Raw genomic sequence first — 18,388 nt, 5'->3', positions numbered from 1 at the left:
TAAATTCAAACTAGACAATAAGAAAATAAAAATAGTTAAAGATTTCTTATACCTTGGATCAAACTTTGTTCGGAATGGAGAATGCAGTGAAGAGATAAAAAGAAACCTGGGAATGGGAAGGGCAGCCAAGAAAAAGCTAAAAAAATCCTAAAGTGTAAAGATATACAACTGAGCACTAAAGGTAGAATCGTCAAAGCCATGGTATTCCCCATCCCTATGTATGGATGTGAGAGCTGGAAGGAGGGCAGGGGAGGGATAAAAAGAAAATCAACTCTTTTGAGATTTGGTGCTGGAGAAGAGCATACCATGAGTATACTGTGGACAGGCAAAAAGACAAATGGGTCCCTGAGCAGATCTAGCCTGAATTACCCCTAGAAGACAAGATGATCAAACTGAAGTTGTCATAGTTTGGATACATCATGAGAAGGCATGACTCACTAGAAAAACAATAATGCTAGGAAAGTTTGAGGGTAGCAGAAAGACCACATGCCAGATAGCTAGACTCATGGCATGAGTTTGCAAAACTTAAGTAGAGCAGTGGAGGACAGGGAGTCTTGGAGATATCTCATCCACAAGATCACCATGAGTCAAGCTCGACTTGAGGACAGTTAACAACAACATGTATAACATGCTTAACACTACAGAATGTCCAAAGTACTTTGTATAATCAAGGAGATACCTAAAAACCTCTTATCTAATGTGATATTGTTGAGCAAACTGGAAACCAAAATATATCTGACATCATAACCTCTATGATAAAGTTGGACAGAATTTTCTTTTTGGTTTTAATAGAATCCAAATTTTTCCCAACAATGGTGTAGAACAGTGCCACTCAAAATAGTGCTCTCTGGACTGGTACCAGTCCTTGAGCTAGTGGCTGCTGGTTCCTGAACAGTGTCCAGGAAAGAAAGAAACAATTGAACCCCGTGGGCACAGATATAATACTGGTCCCTGGCATAGGGGGGGGGGGGGGGATAATTGCTGGTCCCCCACAGTTTGAGAAGTAGTGGTGTAGAACATAAACTGTACTGGCAAGCCATGTTCAAGAATTAGTAATAAGACTTAACTTAATATGCAAGCCTATGCATTAGGTATATCAGAACCAGTGGGTAGAACAACTAAACAATGCTTCCCTGGGGAAGGAAAAGTTCTAAAGACCTAATTCTTTTGAGAACTGGTTGTGTTTCAAATAATTGTTTGGGAAAATATATAGGTTTAAACCTGCCAATTTTGGGGGTAGAGTTCAAACTTTTCAACTGCTTTTTTGATTATTTTGGGTGGTGGTGGTGGTGGAATTTCTTACTGTTCTTATTTTATGTATGTGTGTTAGATTCTTAATTCTATCTAAGGGCACGTCTGTGCCCCTCTTGCCCCAAAGGATGAGGAGGGCCCAACTGAGTGACACTCCTCTTCTGGGTGTGATCTGCACTCCTTGCAGTGATGCTACTGGCCATAGCTTTAAAATCTCTGTGTTACTAATCACTTTAATAGCAACACATTATTAATATAATGGTTAACACATTACTTTTTACAAAAGTATAGTTCAAAACTATAAAGTGAGCCAGTGAGGCACAGTAGTTGGAGTATTGGGCTAGGACTCTAGGATATGAAGTTTAAATCTTTACCTGGGCAAGTAATGCCATTGGGGACCTTGGGCAAGTCACACTCACTCAGTCTCAGAGGAAGGCAAAGGCAAAGTCCCTCTTAACAAATCTTGCCAAGAAACCCCCATAGTCTGACTTACGGTGATGTAGGGTCATCATAAGTCAGAGATTACTTGAAGGCACACCACAACCACTACCAGCATAATTGTAGTTCACTCCCTCCATTTTAACCTTTGCATCAGTCAAGACCATAAAGCACATTAAAAACCACTCATATTCAAAGTGATTAAAACTGGGTGACCTTAGGCAAGTCACACTCTCTCAGTCATTTGTTGTTGTTCTTGTTAACCACCTTCAAGTTGATCTTGACCCGTGGCGACCCTGTGGATGAGGCATCTCCAAGACTCCCTATCCTTTACTGCTCTGCTTCGGTCCTGCAAATTCATACCTGTGACCTCCTTAATAGAGTTCATCCATCTGCAGAAGGAGCAGATCTTTTCTGCTCCTTTTGGGACCATGGCAGGAGGCACTCTCGGGGCCATGGGATGTTTTTGCTGTGGCCGTGGAGCAATCGGGCTGTGAGCGGCTTCTGGCTGCTTCTTCCTGCCCGCCTGCTTTGCCTCAGATTCATCTGGGCTTCCAGGGAGATTTCTGTGTTATAGGATCCATTGTTTGTCTTTTTGGCTGTCCACAGTGTTCTTAGCACTCTTCTCCTGCACTACATTTCAAATGAATTGATCTTCCTCTTATCTGTTTTCCTCACTGTCCAGCTCTTGCATCCGTACATAGTAATGGGGAATACAACAACTTGTACAATTCTAACTTTTGTGCTCTGTGTGTATATCTTTACACTTTAGGATATTTTCTAGTTCTACTATAGCTGCCCTCCCCATCCCTAGTCTTCTTCTAATCTCTTGACTGCAGTTCCCATTCTGATCATTGTTTGATCCAAGATATAGGAATTCGTTTACTATTTCAATTTCCTCGTTGTCTAGGTTGAATTTGTGTAGATCCTCCATGGTCATTATTTTTGTTTTTCTTATGTTCAGTAGTATGCCTGCCTTTTCATTTTCTTCTTTGATCTTCTGTAGCAGTTGTTCCAGATCTATGATGTTTTCTGCTAGTACAGTGGACCCCTACTTTATGTGGGGATCCATTCCGGACTCCCCCCTGCATAAGGCAAAAACGCGTATGCTTGAGCCCCATTCATGCTTGTGGTGCAACAGAGGGCACACACCATGGGCGTGCGTGCCATTCATTCTTTTGTTGCACTGCTTCAGTGCAAACTGAAAGCCGCATATAGTGCACCCGCGTATGGCGTGAGTGCACTGTAGTATGGTGTCATCTACATATCTTAGTTGCTGATATTCCTTCTTCCTATCTTAATCCCTTTTTTTGTGTCCAAGCCTGCTGTTTGTATGATATTTTCTGCATACAAGTTGAAAGCTTACCAAGAAAAGCATGTGACATGTTTGTCATGTCAGAAACACCTTGAAGGCACACACTAGTTGAAAAATATAAAAATGGCTTAAACAACACTTTATATCTCTTTTACCGAAGGTTGGTATCTCCAACCTCAATGTTTTAGAAATAACAAGGGGACATTACTAGTTATACTAAAGAATTATAATGCTAAAGATCATTGTGTTACTTTACAAAAAGAATGTGTCACTATACTGTTGTTACTCCCCAAGTAATCAGGTAATCACTATCAGGATTCCAGCTTGTGTGCAGAGCTCTACATATGTTTCTGCTCTGTAGATGTTTATCCTCTGTAGATGTTTGCACTGTATGTGTGGATGCCCAGGGAAGGGGTTGTAAGATCACATCATGCAGGGACAGAGGTAGTCAACACAGCCCACTCCCCACTTGTGTGTTTAAGATAAGTTCTATCAATAGTGCTTAAATACAAGTTTTGAATCAAAGAGGTCAGAGACCAGTACTGTAGTTTATTTTCAGAACCAAAACTGAATTGAACGTACAGTTTTTCCACATTAAAGCCCTTTCCAAGTTTTCTTCAATACAGCAGTATAGGGTGTATATGTGAGTGGTGGTCATTTTGTTGCTGCAATTTTAAAAACAGTCAGGAGTCAGAAATCATTGCCAATCTGCTGCAAATCAGTCAGACATCTACTAGTAAATACAGTCCAGTATTCAGCCCACTCTGCTGAAGGGATGAAGGCACAGAATTCCTTTGAGATTCTGTGAAGAATGAGTCAAATAATTTACTCATTTTGTAAAAAAACAAAAACAAGGGTAATTTTTTTGATGAACCCATAGCCTATCTTTTCTTTTAAAGCTTCACCTTGAAACTAGAACAGGCAATGCCCCATGGATGTAATTTGATGCTTGCCACTTAGTAAGGCTTGCAAAACCACAGGGGAAGAAGAAAACAGATGCTGAGGCATAAATGTGAAAATCAGTTATTGACTATTTTATGTCATTGCTACAATGATGGGGGAACAGTTTCATTCTTGTTATGTGTCCTCAAGTGGACTCTAACCTATTGCAACCCTATCATGGGGTTTCTTGGCAAGATTTGTTCGGAGTAGGTTTGTCATGGTCTTTCTTTTAAGGCTGAGATTGGATTTGCCTAAGGTCACTCGATGCACTTTCATGGCTGAGAGGGACTTTGAACCCTAGTCTCTCCTAATCCAACCTTCTAGCCATGCCATTACAGTTTTTTGCTCCTGGGGAAATAGTTATAGGATTTAAAATATTGTTTTACATTTATAAAGCATTTTTGCTCAAGTCAAACAAGCATCGTTATTTGGCAACACAGCTGTAAATATCTTCTCCTTTTCTTCTCTTATTATTTGAATATATCCTGTACATTTCAAAGTGGAATTCCTCTGTCTAGAATCCATTTTCACACTTTAGTTGCAAATTGTAAATAAAGTTAACTTGAGCAAACATGCTAGCAAAAATATACATGGTTTAGCCAAAGACAGTTAAGTGCTTTGGCAGCATAAAAGAAGCACCAGAAGAATATGAAGTAATACATAGTCTGCTATGTTGAGGAGTTAGTAGATGAAAAATGCACTAATTCAAAAATAATTCCTCATCATAAGATAAATGCTAACTAACATCTGACTATTTGAATGGTAGTAAATAAAACAGTGTGACCTCACAACAATGTTTTTTAAAATTAGTTTTGCTTTCTGCTTCCTGAGTCAACACGAGGTAAGGAGGATATGTGAATCCCATTAAGAGTTGAAGTCATAGTGCTGGCCAGAGGGTTTATGGTACAGGAACATTATTGCACCCTCCCCAAGAATTCAAGAATTTGTTTACAGGGCTATGGGACTACATTTGAGAATACTTTCATTTATGGATCACAAGCAAGATGGCTTTTTTTTTGTGGCAAGGGTGTATTGGCAGTCTTTACCTCAAAAACAAGTTAACAGCAAGTAAAGCCATTTAATACACATGCAACGAAGTTAACAGCAACAAACCAAACAAAAGAAGAGCAAAGTTTGAAATCCTTTCTTTGTTTAAGACTTAGACAAAGATTCTGAGTGGCACAAAGGGAATTACAGTCTTATCATTTATGGAAGGACCTGGAATGACAAACAGCAAGATAAACATGGTTGCAAATGACCCAGTCCTTTTACACTCCCCCCTTTCTTTTCTTTTTTTGGCAGGGAACAAATCCACAGAGTAATTTACATAAATATTAAACTGTACGTTGTCTGTTCTAACGGCAAGCCACATTTATCAGGGATGGGGAATGTATGCCCTTCCAAACATAGGGTTACTATAAGTCCTTCTTCTGCAGAACATGGCCTCTTTTTTCAGAGCTAACATTTCTGCTGCTTCACCTCCTCCCCAGTGATCCCACCTGACAATTGTCAGAGCAACATGTAGTTTGAAATAGTTGGCTAATGTGTCCTCTTTTTTGCTTTTCAAAATATGGTAACCCTACTTAACTACAAATTCTATCATCTCTCATTCCTCACCATTGGTTAAGGCTGACAGAAGTTGCAGTCTTACAACATGTGGAGGGCGACTCAAAGGGAACCATGTCTACAAAATCAAAGCTGGTACAGTCAATCCTCTGTATCCATGGATTTTTTAATCTGTGAATTCAAGCACCCATGGTTTGAAAATATTTTTAAAATGTATAAATTCCAAAAGCAAACCTTGATTTTGCCACTTTATATAAGGGAGACCACTTTATCATGCCATTGTATTTAATAGGACTTGGGCATCCACAGGTTTTGTTATCCATAGGGGTCCTGGAACCAAACCCCAGTGGATACCAAGGGCCCACTGTACATTGAACAAAATTTTGCATGCCAGACTTGAAAGGCAGAATGGAGAGCAGAGAGATCCACATCACAACACAGGGGGAAAAGTGTGTATTTAGAAAGAATAGAACAAAAACTGTGGAACAGCCTGAGGCTCCTTGCAATATTCCCTTGTTATTCCTGAGTCTCCACAAATTAAAGAAGAGGAGTGTTTACAACATAGCAAGCAAAAGTGCTGTTGTGTTCCAAAAACCCCCACAAAGGATGCAATCCATTGAAACAAATCCCATGAAAATCACTATGGACTATTTTTGAATATACATTGTTAATATTAGGCAGGAATTTGTTCCATATGGTAATAAACTAGTCATTTTCCCTTGTTCCATTCAGTGTTTGTTTATTGCAGACACCTCCCGGAGAGTAGGAGCAGGCAGAAGATAGACTGGGATCTGCTAGCAAACCTTGGGTTATCTGCAGAAGACTGCCTTGGATGTGGTATTTAGACTGTCAATAGTAACAACAATACACCTGTGACATCATAGATTTTTGGTGTACAAATTTTGGTTAATTTTCTATATATATACTAAGGTACTTTGGCTATGTCAGCATTGTGTATTAGAGATAATAAAATAAGGAGCTGCAGGGTGGGGCTGAGAGCATAGCATGCGAGTGAGTGGCGAGTGTGACTGGTGGAACATCTGAGAGGATTTGAATAAAATTGGTGAAAGATAGTTGGGAAGGCTGTTGATACAGTCAGGGTAAGTTAGAAAGAAGAAAGGAGTGAGTAAAGTGAGGATTAGAGTTATGATAGTCAGGTTTAGGAACTGATTGATGTTTAAGAGCTTGAATTAGCCAGGGGCAGAATATGTGAGAGTGTGAGCTGTGTTCTAAATAAAATAAATAATTATTCTGTTTTTGTCATGTTTCGTTTGTTAATAAAGTACTGTTTTTTATTTATAAGCTCTTGCCCTCTGTGAATGGTATATGTCACAAAGTTTGGATTCAGACAAGGTGTCTGCGGTGGCAATAGTGGATAAAGAGGGGTAGTGTCCAGTGGGGATGAAAAGTTAAGAACTGGATTTAAATTGGATCTCTCCTATGCTAGTCTATGGCTGAGAGTCAGGACCCTGGACAGGGACCCTGGGAACCAAATTAAGGTTGAACTCCAAAAGCTTTGCTTAAATCAGATTGATAGAGTTTACACTTTAGAGCCATAGAGAATCTACTGAGCAAATCCACTGCCATATTTGAAACAGTTTTCATCCTTGCCCCTCTCCCCTGCAGTTTGTCAAACAACAGAAATGTCTTATGCAGAAAGCAGCTGTGGGAAGGAATTCAGTGTACCTTAATGTTGCAAACAAAACATTATGCTTTCCCAGAGACTAGTTCTACAGACTCTCATTGTTTTATAAATGCAACATTTCTTGCTTGTACTTCTGTACTTTTTTGCTTGTATCCACGTTGATTGTCAGTCAACTGTTTTGCTCATGTGTGGCTGATTCCCATGAGCTTTAACCTTAAGTTATAACACCTTCGCTGTAATCAATAAGGTGGGCCCTTTTGTGAATGACAAGCTCTGGCATGTCTGTGCTTTTCCTGGGAGGGTCCCCCTCAATCACCAATATTTGTGTGTAAGTAAGTCCCTTCTTTGGCTGCTTCAGGGTCCACTCACAATACTGTGTATCGAAGGAGACCTCGGTAGTATTCTGGGGTTCCAGAATTCACCCAATAGAGATATAAGTTGCATAATATGACACACATGTACTTTGAGGGCATCTAGAAGGTTCTTACAGTTGTTGACCACAGCAGTCAGACAGGAGGAGGTCCTTACACTGGTGGCAGAGGTGGGGACAAGGGAAAAACCCTACTCTTAGTGATAATGGTGAGATTTTCATATTTGCTAGCAGCAGAGGTTTAGTCAGCCTCATACGTGACGGAAAAGTGGTGGGTTAAGTGGATAAACCCCTCACAGTTGCCCATGCACTAAATTAGAGTATTGAAAGAAAAAAAGTTGTGGGAAGGAGGAGAACAGGCATGCTTTTCTGTTTTCAGTTTTAATTCAAGAATAAATTCCTGATTGAGAAAGTGTTTTGAGGCAATATGTTCCTTATTACGTGTTGTTCACCATTTCACCCCACCACCTGTGGTTTAAAAGAGCATCCCTTCTTTCTGTGTTAACATCCAGTTGTAAAACTAGCTTCTGAAGATAAGTGTGCATTTTTCAATGCACACATAGCTAAAGATTGTTCTTATGAATACCAACAGTAATATTCTGACTCCAAGGCAAGTCCGAGATCAAGGAAATAATTTCACTTGAAAAGACCAATATAGATTTGTAGCTACATACAAGTGTGAATATTAGCTTTTGGAAAAGAAATCCATTGCAATGGAGAAAACTATATGAGATGACAGTGCTAGGGAGCCCTGAGAATTGTAGTTTATTGTGGCACCAGAGCTCTGACAGAGAAGTATAAATGTTTCACAAAACTACAGTTCCCAGCATTCCCTAGCATTGAGCCAGGGCAGTTAAAGTGGTCTCAAACTGGATTGTTTCTGCAGTGTGTTTTGGACCACAGTTTTCACTTGGCATATAAATAAAATGAGCGTTGGTGCAAATTGGGCCTCCAAGAGTGGTGTGATGGATGAGAAGGCTCTCTCCAATGTCCCAACACCATGTATTGACTTGACAGGTGCGACACAGATGACACACACACATCCAGGGCAGACCTCAGTGCTTGGGCAGGGACATGTAGGGAGAGGGGCTCCCTCAAATATTGAGGTCTCAAGATATTTAGGGTTTTAAATCTCATTATGAGCACCTTGGAATTCAGACTGAAAGCATATTGTCAAGCAGTACAGTTCATTTAAGACTGGTATTATATGCTGTCTATTAGTTGCAGCTTCCAAGTCTTCTTCAAGGGCAACTCCATGTAGCACAGAATCATAGAATAATAGAGTTGGAAGAGACCACAAGGGCCATCCCGTTCAACCCCCTGCCAAAGCATCCTTGACAGATAGCCATCCAGCCTCTGTTTAAAGACCTCTAAGGAAGGAGACTCCACTACACTCCAAGGGAGTGTGTTCCACTGTTGAACAGCCCTTACTGTCAAGAAGTTCCTCCTAATGTTGAGGTGGAATCTCTTTTCCTGGAGCTTGCATCCATTGCTCCAGGTCCTAGTCTCTGGAGCAGCAGAAAACAAGCTAGCTCTCTCCTCAATACGACATCCCTTCAAGTATTTAAACAAGGTTATCATATCACCTCTTAACCTTCTCTTCTCCAGGCTTAACATCTCCAGCTCCCTGTGTCGTTCCTCATAGGGCAAGGTTTCCAGACCCTTTACTATTTTAGTCGCTCTCCTTTGGACATGCTCCAGTTTCTCCACATCCTTTTTAAATTGTGATGCCCAGAACTGGACTCAATATTCCAGGTGGGGCCTGACCAGAGCAGAATATAATGACTGCAGTAGTCTATTCAGGAGGTTCCCAGTGCATGGACTACTATGTCTTGGTTATCTTTGTCCAGGAAAGGCCATAGCTGATGCTCCAATCAAAGCTGGCGGCACCAAGCACTCTGAGCTATGGAGTCCACTTGGGCCTCCAGTGAAAGGGATGGATCTAAGAATATTCCAGAGCTATGCACCTGCCCCATTAAGTGGAGTTAAATCCCCTCCAGGACAGACCCAGTTCCCCAATCCAAGACCCACCAATTTACATAGCTTCCATCTTACTGGAATTCAGCTGCAATATGCTGGCCTTTATCTCGCCTATTACAGGACCCAGGCACTGATCCAGCACCTGCACAGTTTTAGCTGACTCTGATGACAAGGAAACATATAATTAAGTGTTATTAGCATACTCACAGCACCCCACTGCAAATCTCCTTATGACTTTGAATTCTGTCCCGAGACAGACAGGTGGCCAATGGAGCTGTGGCAACAGGAGAGGTGAATGGAGTGGTAAGGTGCAAGTTTCACTACCAGCCTAGCCACTTGCTATAAACTGAATGGAGAAGGGTGTCATCTTGCCTTTTCATTTGGCCATAGAGAGTCCTCTGTGTAGATATGAAACATCTCATCTGCTTACCTTCTGCTTTAATAATGCCATTTGTCTCCTTTGGCTCTTTCCTGTAGATGTGGCCTACTTCTCCATTTTTTATGCAGGTTTAGTATGTGCCACCTCAACTCGCACAGGCTGAATTCACCTGTGTCTACACCTTGATGTAAATTTTGGGCCTTTTACTCTCAACGCCTTTGGCTTAACATCTAGGCTAAAGAAGAGTTCTGGAGAATGCTCATTATTTTGTAACACTTCAGCTGGTCTTAAAAAAATCCTGAGCTTATATAATACACAGACAATATACAAATATTTATGTATTCACATGTATGTTCTTGTTTGGCTTCAACTTGTTTCCAACCTATGGCGACCCTAAGGCAAATCTATCATGGATTTCTTGGCGAATTTGCTCAGAGGTTTGCTATTATTGCCTTTTTCTGAGGCTGAGAGAGTGTGACTTGCTCAAGGTCATGTAGTGGATTTCATGGCCAAGCTGGGAATCGAACCCTGCTCTCCAGAGTTATAGTCAAACCTCTACACCACACTGGCTTTCTAGAAACATACACAGATGCCTTCCCATTGTACCGATTTGCCAGGAACAGTCCCAGTTAACTCTCTATTATCCTACTTTCCCAGCCACTTTTAAAATGCCCCCGTTTCTTTCTCCCCCTCCCTGCAATGAAAAGGGTTGAAGCATCTTGCCTTGGCTTACTCAGAAATACACTAGAAAACAAGGCAATTGCTGGTAGAATCCAAAGACATAGCCATGTTAGTCTGGAAAATAAGAATGCAGTGGGACCTTGCAGTACCTTTGAGACTAACTGAAAGAGAGAAGTTGGTAGCATGAGCTTTTCTAGACATAAGCCTACTTTCTCAAATGTTTGCAGGCAGTTGCTGGCATTCAGCATTTTCCTCTTTTCTCTGAAGGCCTGTGGTTGTCTCTGCTATTTGTATGTGAAGAGATCTTGTAGCACTTTTGAGACTAATTCAAAGAAAGGATAGGCAGCATGAGCTTTCTACTTCCTCAGATGTATTTCATAGACTTAAGTCTACTTCCTCAGATACTTTCTCAATGCATTTGAGAAAGACTGAAGTCTATTAAAGCTCATGCAGCCAACTTCTTTTTTTCAGTGAATCTCAAAGGTGCTACAAGATCTGTTCGCATCCTGATTTTGCAGACTAAAACAGCTATATCTTTGAATTCTGACATTTGTAATCATGGTTTCTCTAGGAAGAAAAGGAGAGCTGGGATGGCATAGTGATCGGAGGGCTGGACTATGGTCCAAAACACACACTGCAAGAATTACCCAGTTTGAGACGGCTTTAACTGTCCTGGCCTGGGGCTAGGGAATCCTGGGAACGGCAGTTTATTGTGGAACTAAAGTTCTCTGACAGAGAAGGCTAAATGCACCACAAAACTACAATTCCCAGAATTCTTTAGTATTAAGCCAGGGCAGGTAAAGTGGTATCAAACTGGATTATTCTTGGAGTGTGTTTTGTACCTATGACTCTGGAGAACAGGGTTTGAATCCCTGATGAGCCATTGAAACCTCCTGGGCATGGAAAAGAGTTTGGGACACTTGGCTATTGGAAAAGTTTTCTCATACTTTTTGACCCTGTAATGGACCAAAGAAACCGGTGACCTTTTTTGATGACTGGTCAGTGTTTATTGATTACATCAGCGCCAACTCATTTGCTATCAGACCTTCTACCCCTCAAGATGTTCTTTGGAGAGATACTTCCATCCCAACTTCATCAACTAGCGAACCTGAGTGATGTCTTTAGCACTTTGTTACTGTTATTACCCCACAAAAGGTAGCCATTATGCAAGTTTACATACAGTCCTCCAAGGCTATTTGTTATTTGTGTATCTAGGGCTGTTGGCCATATAGCAAATCCAATAACATCCAAACAATGATACCTTTATTGGACCAACCAAAGTGCACAATTACATGTTGCAAGCTTTGGAAGTCACACTGGCGTCTTCATCAAGCAAATAGGAGAAAGAAAGTGAAGATGTTAGTCATAGGCCTGCATTTTCCGTTTCTAGTTTTAGTTTTATTGTTTTGACGCTAAGATGTATTCATATGTATTTATGTTTATTTTTGTTGAATGGATGCCAGAGGCAGGTTTATTTTATCTGTTTTTAATTTATTGTCTGTACAGCGCTGTGTAAATTTACAGCACTTTATAAACAAAAGTTAATACTAATCTTTCTGGCCTGGCCTTCCTGTCACACCCTCCGTTTGCCCAAATGTCTCTTCCCCAGCCTTGCCTATTTTAAATTGATTTTAATTTGTATTTTTAGTGTTGGGCTTTTTTGTTTTAGTTTTAAGGTAAGGGATAAGGGGAAATGATTTTTTAAAATTGTGTTTGTATTTATTATGTATTCTATTGTAACCCGCCTTGATCCTTTTGGAGAGGCAGGATATAAATAAAATCAATAATAATAATAATAATAATAATAGCTGAGGAGAGGGTTGGCAGAAGTAGGAAAAGGCTTGAAGAAGGCTGAGAAGAAGCAAGGAGGAGGAGAAGAAGGAAGAAAAGGGCCTATTATTTGTCCCTGAGGGACTAAGGTCTGACACACACTGAGGGAATGACCCAGTTTGAGAGCGCTTTCACTGCCCTGGCTCAATGCTGGGGGATCCTGGGAGCTGTAGTTTTGTGAGACACTGAGCCTTCTCTGTCAGAGAGACACAGAGAGAGAGAGGGCTCTGGTGCCACAGTCATAAACTAGGGCTCCCCGGACTGAGCCGGGCCTTGATCCAGGGCAGTGAAAGCGGTCTGAAGCTGGGTCCTTCTTCCCTGAGTGTCTCTGGGGCCTTCCCTCCCAGCTGCCTTGTCCCAGACTAGGCCCAGAGGAGGGGCGGCGGTGGGAACCTTTCTTCTCCCTCGGAACCTTCCTTCTGGGCGCCTGTTGCTGCCCGGGGGAGCCTCTGGGTGGCTCCGGCTGAGGGGACGCTTTACTGCTGCGGACCCCAAGCGAAGGAGGGACGGCGGAGGCAGAGGAGGAGGAGGAGGAGAGGGAGAGGGAAGGAGCAGCAGCAGCAGCAGCAGCAGGAGGCGGCGACGGCGCGGCTGAAGGGGTCCGCCGGGGCGCCTCGCACGCCTCCTCCCGGGGCCCGCCGCAGCCCCAGCCCCAGCCCCAGGTGAGGAGGGGCGGCAGGGGCCCGGCTCTCTCCTCCTGCTCCCCGGCCTCCCCGGGGGAAGGGAAGGAGAGGCAGGCCAGGCCTCGGCGCCGCTTAGAGGAGGATGGGGCAGGAAGGCAGGCAGCCCGGGAGCCATTGCGGGGAGAGAGAGGGAGGCCGAGGGACAAAAGCGCAGCCGAGCGAGGAGCCCAGGCACACGGACACACGGCGGCCGGCCCTCCCGCCCTCCCTCCCCCGCCCGCAGCCTCCCCGTCGCCAGGGGCAGGCACAGGGGTCCCTGGCCCCTCTGCTCCAGCGCTTCAAGGGTTGGGCTTTCCTAGACTTGAGCTCTTCTAGATGTGAACCTATTTCCTAGTCTTGAGCTTTCATAGACTTAAGCTTTGCTAGACTTGAACCTATTTTCCCAGACTCAAGCACTTCTAGATTGGAGCTCTCCTAGACCTATTTCCTAGGCTTGAGCTTTCCTGGACGTGAACCATGCTAGACTTGAGCCTACTTCCTGGACACAAGCTTTCCTAAACTTGAGCCTATCTAGATTTGGGCTCACCGAGGCCTGAACCTTTGTCCTAGACTTGACCTACTTCCTAGACCTGAGCCTATCCCCTAGGCTTTAGCTTTCTTCGACTTGAGCCTACTCCTCAGATGCCTGCTCCCTCAGCCTCTGCCTCATGCACCTGAGGAAGGAGGCTCCAGTCATAGAAGTTATGCTCCCAGCTTCCTTTTTTCCAGCTAGACTGCAAGATCACTTCTCCGCCTGATTTTCCAAACCAATACGTCCATGTCTTTCAGTTCTGCTGTCAGAAGAAGTAGTGGTAAAGCAAGGAAAGGAAGGCATAGGGATAGTTTCCAGACTAACACAGTTTTGTCTTTGGATACTAATGCCTGAATGTTACCTGTGGTGAAGTATTACTACCCTTTTCATTTTAAAAATGTATTAGCATGCTATCCTTTCGTGTTTGTTTGTTATTGAGGAAACGGAGGCAAAGCCTGGTCCGGAGTGGCTTTTGAGGGAGAGACTGTCTTGTCATTTATTTCTAGTCTTTACCAGCTGTGGCCACAGAAGTGTTGTGATAAAACTTTGGGAACTTCAGACAGGGGTGTACCTGACAGGTTACCTTCTGATCCTGGTCTTGTTCAAGCTTATCAGACTTCTTCTGCTAGTTGTCTGTACTTCATTATTTGGAAAATCTGTAAGTATTGCTTTTACCAAGGATATGCAAAAGCTTACATGCGTTTTCCCACTACACATTGTAACGCTGGCCCCATACAGACAGACCAAAGTAAAGCTGCTTTGGGTCACTTTGGAGGTATGTTGTTTAAATGATGCATGCCTCCTAGGAGTCCAGAAGCTGCGCCAAAGCTGTGCACCAGCCCTTAGGACTGGATCGTGGCTTTGGTGCGGCTTCTGGACTCTTAGGACGCACACATCATTCAAACAGCATACTTCCAAAGTGACCTGAAGCAGCTTGATTTTGGCCTGTCTGTATGGGGCCACTGACACACATGCAGGAAGGGGGCTGAGTTTGAAAAGTAGTTAGGGACATGAAGGTTATGTATGAGGAAGTCATCACAGGAAAAAAAAGTTTTCCCAACTTAAGGAGAAGGATTTGATAATAGGAGAAAGAAGCAAAGGAAGCTGATAGAAGACATGTTTGTCCAGAAATGGCTTTTTTATTGGAGCGGTGAGTTGAAAATGGAGCACAGTTGGCTTTTGCTTCTTTCTTGCTCACATTTCTTTCTGGTTTGAAATTGAATTTTTTTTTGCCTCTTCCCAACACAGCACAGGAACAGCTCTCCTGTGATCCTCTTGGTAAGAGAGTTATGAAAACTCAGCGTTTGGACAAGGCAAAGATGGAAGGGAACAGGAAGAGGGAAGGATGGGACCTCTGCCCTCTATTCCCTCTGCATTAGCATCAGAATCACAGAAACTGTTGAGGGATGGCTTGAATTTGGTAAGATAAGACCAAAGAGTTTGAAGCAGTTGTAAGAGAAGAGAGGACTGGAGAGGAGTTACCCATTCATTGTAACATGAAAAAAGTGTTTGGAGTAATTTGTCAGTAGGGAGTGTTTATTTTTTAGTAACAGGTGGAATGGTGTTTTTTAGGATTATGGTGATGTAACATCAGGGCCCTAGCAATAGTTTGAACATGGCTGTAGAAGAAAAGAGAGGGGTTTGATTTGACCCAAAGTTTGTTTGTTCATATTTGATTGTTGTCCATGCCAGAAAAGTACACTTTTGGATGGGAAAAGCAGAATGTCCGTAGTTAATATTAGTGAGATAATTAAAGCTATTTTTAAAGATATGCATGCCAGGAATATTATTTTCAGTGAGCAGCTGATGAAGAAAAATTGTCACAGAACACTCAGTTCTGGGTCTAGAGAGAAAAAGCAGACAGAATTAGTTAAATACCTTAAATTAAATACAGGTTGAGTCTCGCTTATCCAAAATTCCTAAATATTCCAAATTATTTCAAAATCTAAAATTGCCTGCATGGGCCTGAGATAGTGAAACCTTTGTTTTCTGATGGTCCAGTGTACACAAACTTTGTTTTATGCACAAAATTATTAAAAATATGTATAAAATTGCCTTCAGGCTATGTGCATAATAAGGTGTATATAAAACATAAGTGAGTTTATTGTTTACACGTGGGTCCCAGCTCCAAGCTATCTCATTATGTATATGAGGCTGAGAGAATGTGACTTGCCCAAAGTCACCCAATAGGTTTCCATGGCTGAGTAGGGATTTGAATCCTGGGCTCCCAGTGTCCTAGTCCAACACTAAAATCACTATACTACTATGGAGGTAGTATGTATTGCATATTATAGAAATCAGGTTAAGACCATATGTTTCCCTAAAGTTCTACCATTTGAGCTATAGAAACAATTGATTCTCTTCTTAATTGAGTTATTAGCTGATTAAAAAAACCAAGGCTAATAAAAAGCATGTTTCTTTTTTATGTGAGAGAGATTTAGGGGGGGGGGGACAGAAATAGCCAATGTGGAACCGCCAATACAGTTTTACACGGGCATGCTTTGAGGTTGCTCATACATTCTGTGCATCTAAAAACATTGCTTTGCTTTTTCATTTCTTTCCACATATTTCTCTGCTTAATGAGATCTTCAGTTTACAGATGGAAGGTTCACCATTATTAGTACTGCTACTACTGCTTTATAATGTATATGTATTATGTAGTTTATAATTGTCTGTGGTGTTTTACAGATCACTGCTTCAGGAAGCTTACAATTCTTAACCGATCAATAAGAAAATAACTGAGAGAAAGGAGAGAATATAGAGGCAGAGAGAAACAGAGAAACAGCATGCATTTGTTTCACCAACTTAAACTTTGGTTCAAAACGCACTGCACAAATAATCCAGTTTGAGATCACTTTAAGTGCCATGGCTCAGTGCTAGGGAATCATGGAAATTGTGGTTTATTGTGGCACCACAGCTCTTGGATAGAGAAGGTTAAATGTCTCACAGAACTACAGTTCCCAGAATTCCCTAGCATTGAGCCAGAGCAGCAGTTAAAAGTATTCTCAAACTGGATGATTTCTGCAGTATGTTTTGGATTATAGTCACCAGCTAAGATACAGTAGAGTATAGGAACTAGCAGATTGAACCAAAGGTATTCTGTTCTTTATTAAGAACATTTCCTCAGAGCTGTTGGGTAAAAAAACCTTTGGCCACCTCAGCTCTCTTCTTTTTATGCTGATGGATTTCATCTTTCCTGTAGTATTTACTTCTGTGAATCCTTATCAGAATATTTAGCTTTTACATATTAACTAAAGGAATTCAGTTGCTTGGCTTTCTAAAATTTTGCACTATTGCTTTGGAAATTTATCCAAGTTCTCCAACATGTAGAGAGGTCAGGTCCTCTAGACTGTTTTTCCCCATGTAAGTGATTGCAATAAATTAAGATGAGGGGAGGGATTGAAAAACCTAAAGATACATGTTCTGTTTCCGTCAGGGGCTCTGTAAGTCATACTTCATGGACTGATGTTTCGATAAGGGATGGGAATAGGGATACGGCAACTCACACTTTCCTTTGGGTTTTGTGCAAAAAAGTTGAGACTAAAGTAGTGAGTATATATTTACGCCCTGTAATGAACATGATTCCTGTCTAAGTGGGTTTAGATAAACCTCTCTCTGCATTCAGTGAATGAGAAGTTAGCCTTGGTCACAGCTGGAATGGCCTCCATCCCTGACAAACATCCCTGTGGAACTTTTGCTGAAGAATGTTCATTGGACATTTGTCAGGGAAGTGGGAGGCATTGCTGGTTCTGGTTGCTTCTTCAACCCACTTTATGCATTCTTGCAATGTATGAAAATAGTGTTTTTGTCAGGCTCAGCTCTTTTTCAGAAAAGATTGAGGTCAGTGCTGTAAAACATTGCTTTATTTTCTGCTCCTGCTCAGCAGCCCAAGAAACAGAAATCCAGCAATAAAGCTTTCATTTACACTACGTCTTTATTTTTCCGCACTTAGGGCGGAAAAATAAAATGCACAGATATAGGATGGGTGACACCTGGCTGAATGAAACTACGTGTGAAAGGGATCTAGGAGTCCAAGTAGACCACAAGTTGAACATGAGTGAACAGTGTGATGCGGCAGCTAAAAAGGCCAATGCTATTTTAGGCTGCATCAATAGAAGTATAGTGTCTAGATCAAGAGAAGTAATAGTGCCACTGTATTCTGCTCTGGTCAGGCCCCACCTGGAATATTGTGTCCAGTTCTGGGCGCCACAAGTCAAAAAGGACATTGAGAAACTGGAGCGTGTCCAAAGGAGGGCGACAAAAATGGTGAAGGGTCTGGAAACCATGCCCTATGAGGAACGACTTAGGGAGCTGGGGATGTTTAGCCTGGAGAAAAGAAGGTTAAGAGGTGATATGATCGCCCTGTTTAAATATTTGAAGGGATGTCATATTGAAGAGGGAGCAAGCTTGTTTTCTGCTGCTCCAGAGAACAGGACCCGGAACAATGGATGCAAGCTACAGGAAAAGAGATTCCACCTGAACATTAGGAGGAACTTCCTGACAGTAAGGGCTGTTCGACAGTGGAATGCACTCCCTCGGAGGGTGATAGAGTCTCCTTCCTTGGAGGTCTTTAAACAGAGGCTGGATGGCCATCTGTCAGGGATGCTTTGATTTGGATTTCCTGCATGGCAGGGGGTTGGACTGGATGGCCCTAGTGGTCTCTTCCAACTCTACGATTCTATGATTCTATGATGCCTTAATGCAAGGTTCTGATGGGAACTTGTCAATAATTTTATTTATATCCTTCCTTTTCCCCAAATGTGAGGTGCAAACTTCCATACTTTACCACCTCTAGGT

At 42.1% G+C, this 18,388-nt stretch overlaps 1 protein-coding gene across 6 annotated transcripts in view; it reads left to right on the top strand.

The window, feature by feature from the left end:
* The first annotated feature begins 12,934 nt into the window (after positions 1-12,934).
* RAD54L2 (RAD54 like 2) overlaps positions 12,935-18,388 on the top strand; it is a 117,449-nt gene continuing 111,995 nt past the window's right edge. For 4 of the 6 annotated variants that reach the window (XR_006101817.1, XM_042448406.1, XM_042448405.1 and 1 more), the window contains exon 1: positions 12,935-13,059. The gene's annotated coding sequence lies outside the window, so the exon portion shown is untranslated. Of the gene's footprint in view, positions 13,060-13,183; positions 13,187-18,388 lie in introns of all 6 variants that reach the window. The other 2 variants (XM_042448403.1, XM_042448402.1) reach the window with 2 other exon arrangements.

Source organism: Sceloporus undulatus, chromosome 2 (assembly GCF_019175285.1).
Source record: "Sceloporus undulatus isolate JIND9_A2432 ecotype Alabama chromosome 2, SceUnd_v1.1, whole genome shotgun sequence".
Classification (NCBI taxonomy): Eukaryota; Metazoa; Chordata; class Lepidosauria; order Squamata; family Phrynosomatidae; genus Sceloporus; species Sceloporus undulatus.
The sequence above is the reverse complement of the archived record's forward strand: the minus strand, read 5'-3'. Positions and strand labels throughout refer to the sequence as shown.